This window comes from Phocoena phocoena, chromosome 15 (assembly GCF_963924675.1).
Source record: "Phocoena phocoena chromosome 15, mPhoPho1.1, whole genome shotgun sequence".
NCBI classification, from domain to species: Eukaryota; Metazoa; Chordata; class Mammalia; order Artiodactyla; family Phocoenidae; genus Phocoena; species Phocoena phocoena.
In genome coordinates this window covers 85459373-85462823 of record NC_089233.1, presented here as the reverse complement: position 1 = coordinate 85462823, position 3451 = coordinate 85459373, and positions in this window count along the sequence as shown.

Genomic DNA, 3451 nt, shown 5'->3' with positions numbered 1-3451 from the left:
TCTGCACAGAACATCCGGGGCCCAGGTATAAATAAACGCAGCGCTGTTTCTTTGTGTGTGCAGAAAGCAGCCCTGACCCCAGGAGAGGTAGTGCCTGTACGTAGATTCAGTTTGACGATCAGAGGCACGTAAGGGTCATTACCAAGGAAATGAGGTAAACATCTAATTCGTTTTTATTGACTTTCACACTCGGAATATAAATCTTGGGACTAGGTAGGACTCATCGCCTTCTGGGGTCTTAGTCCGGCATTTATGTATTTTAACAAGATGGTTTGTTCCTCAGTTGGCAGCTGGAGAATGGGCAGATCGGTGAGTGATGCTGGAAGGTGGCGTCTGCTTGAACTGGAGCACAGCGGGTATGGGGTGGGGCCTCCCTTACGAACCACTGGCTGTGTGCTCTGCTCTCTGGGGGAAAGAAGTGCTGATCTACCTGGGATTCGGACTTTTGGCAGGAACCCAACCAGACCAGAGGAGAGTCTTGTTCCCTCAGACCGAGCAGCACAGCATGGCCACGGCATGTTGAGAGCTTGTGTGGCATTAAAGTCAGCTACACGAGGGCAGAGGGCATGCTCGTCTTGCTCACGCTGAGTCTCTGTGCTTGTCACAGTGCCTGGAACATAGCAAGCACTTCATAAATGATTGTCCAATTTCTGGCCAGGACAGATTTCAATAATTGACATTTAAATGTGGAGGTAGGTGTTCAGGACCTTTTTGTTGGCAAGTGGCAGAGATCCACATAAATCTGGACTGAACCCCCCCGAGAAAAACATGTACAGGCTCATGTGCAAAAGAAGTCCAGGGCCATTAGGCTTCAGGTATGGCTGGATCCAGGTGATCAAATTACTTTGTGAAGTTTCACTCTCTCTCTTTTTTCTTTCCTTTATGATGGTTTACCGAGTTGGTAAGAGAGTTCTCTTTCTCAGTAATTTCCAGCCAAAGTGCTGTGAGTGTGTCTCATTAGTGTGTCTTAGGTGTGGGCAGTGAGTTGATAATTGTGGCTGTGGGGATGGGCTCTGCAGACTCCGTGCCTGGGTCTGAGATCAGTCTCAGCTGAACACATGGACTCAGGATGGGGCAAGGTTCCTTCCCAAAGGAAAAATGGTGCCCTGACGGTAAACTGTGGAAAGCAGACATGAGTCACCTTCTTCTGTGGGAAGGGTCACCTGTCACACCAGTAAAGCCATGGAGATGGGTAAAATAAAAGCCAGAGGCCCTGAGTCTGGTAAACGTTTTGCTACCTATGTTGTAATTTTTGTTAAATATCTTCATTTCAATGCAGCCAGTGACCTTTGCTCTGCCCACCTCATAGGCTTTTGTGAGGAGTGAGGAGGACGATATTATCCGACACGGCATTTTGTCGCTGGTGAGTACAGGTTGGGCAAATGCACCACGATCTCAGGTTCTCCCATCAATACAAAGCACTTGAATTTCAGAGAAACAGGAAATGATTTTCTAGGATATTGAAAAAAATCTGATATTGACATATAACTAACTAGATTTTTTTTTTTTGTTGCTAAATCTGGCAACCTTACTATGATCATTATGTAAGTCCAATACATTTCCCCCTTTTCCACATTGAGGCTTTGTCTTCTTTCTTCTCCAAGTGTCCAGGAAGGTGGTGGTCTCTGCACCTGGGTGCCATCTGTGGTGCTGGTCAGCGTGGCTCAGGGAATCCCCAAGGCTGTCACCCTGACGTGGAGCAGAGACTGTGGCTTCCCCAGAAGACAGGCCCAGAGGATGCGTCATTTCCCAAATGGAAAGGTCAGGGTATGTGTATGAAATGTGTTCAGGCATGAAGGGAATGAAGGGAGGGAGGAGAGTTTGTTTTCCAAATCCCAGTTCCCAATTTCAGGAGGTATTTTTGTGCAATGTAAGGAAAATTGTCTTAGATTAAATAAAGGGAGTGTGATTCCATGAACTTGGAATCAGGGAGTGTGATTCCATGAACTTGGAATCAGGAAGTGCGATTCCATGAACTTGGAATCAGGAAGTGCGATTCCATGAACTTGGAATCAGGAAGTGTGATTCCATGAACTTGGAATCAGGAAGTGCGATTCCATGAACTTGGAATCAGGAAGTGTGATTCCATGAACTTGGAATCAGGAAGTGTGATTCCATGAACTTGGAATCAGGAAGTGTGATTCCATGAACTTGGAATCAGGAAGTGTGATTCCATGAACTTGGAATCAGGCACGTGGAAGTCATTTCTTAAAGGCCCAAAAGATACATTATTCGTAAAGAATTTCAATTCACCAGTGTGTTTAGGAACATTTGCTGAGAACTCTGTGTGTGTCCTGGCGTGGCTGGTCCTGGGGACGCTTGAGTTTACTGGCCAGTCTGGGAAACCTGTAAGTTACAGATAAGTAAGGAAGGGGTCAAAGGTCAGAGATATGAGCAAAGTGCTGATCCTGCCTTAGGTGGCTAAGGACACCTTCCCTAAGATGACAGTGATTACATCTACCATTACACCTACGCCTGCGTCTACACCTACACTGATGTCTACACCTACACCTACATCCACACCTACATCTACATCCACACCTACACCTACAGCAACACCTACATCTACATCCACACCTACACCTACGTCTACTACATCCACACCTAAACCTACACCTACATCTACACCTACACCTACATCCACACCTACATCTACATCCACACCTACACCTACATCTACTACATCCACACCTACACCTATACCTACACCTATACCTTCACCTATACCTACACTTACATCTATATCCACACCTACATCTACATCCACACCTACACCTACATCTACTACATCCACACCTACACCTACACTGACGTCTACACCTACACCTACATCCACACCTACATCTACATCCACACCTACACCTACAGCAACACCTACATCTACATCCACACCTACACCTACGTCTACTACATCCACACCTAAACCTATACCTACATCTACACCTACACCTACATCCACACCTACATCTACATCCACACCTATACCTACATCTACTACATCCACACCTACACCTATACCTACACCTATACCTTCACCTATACCTACACTTACATCTACATCCACACCTACATCTACATCCACACCTACATCTACACTTACATCTACTACATCCACCCTTACACCTACATCTACCTCTACACCTACACCTACATCTTCCTCTACACCTACATCTATAGCTACACCTACATTTACATCTACACCTACATCTACCTCCGTACCTACACTTATATCTACATCTACACCTAATCTACATCTATATCCACACCTACACCTACCCCTACATCTACATCTACCTTTACCTCTACATATATATCCACATCATCTATATACAGAGAGATAGATATCAAAATGTGTAGGTCTTAAAGCTATGGCTTTCTTCAATGAATCCCCGTCCAGATGCAGAGCATGCCCAGCACCCAGAAGCCTCTCTGCTCTTGAGGTGACAATTAA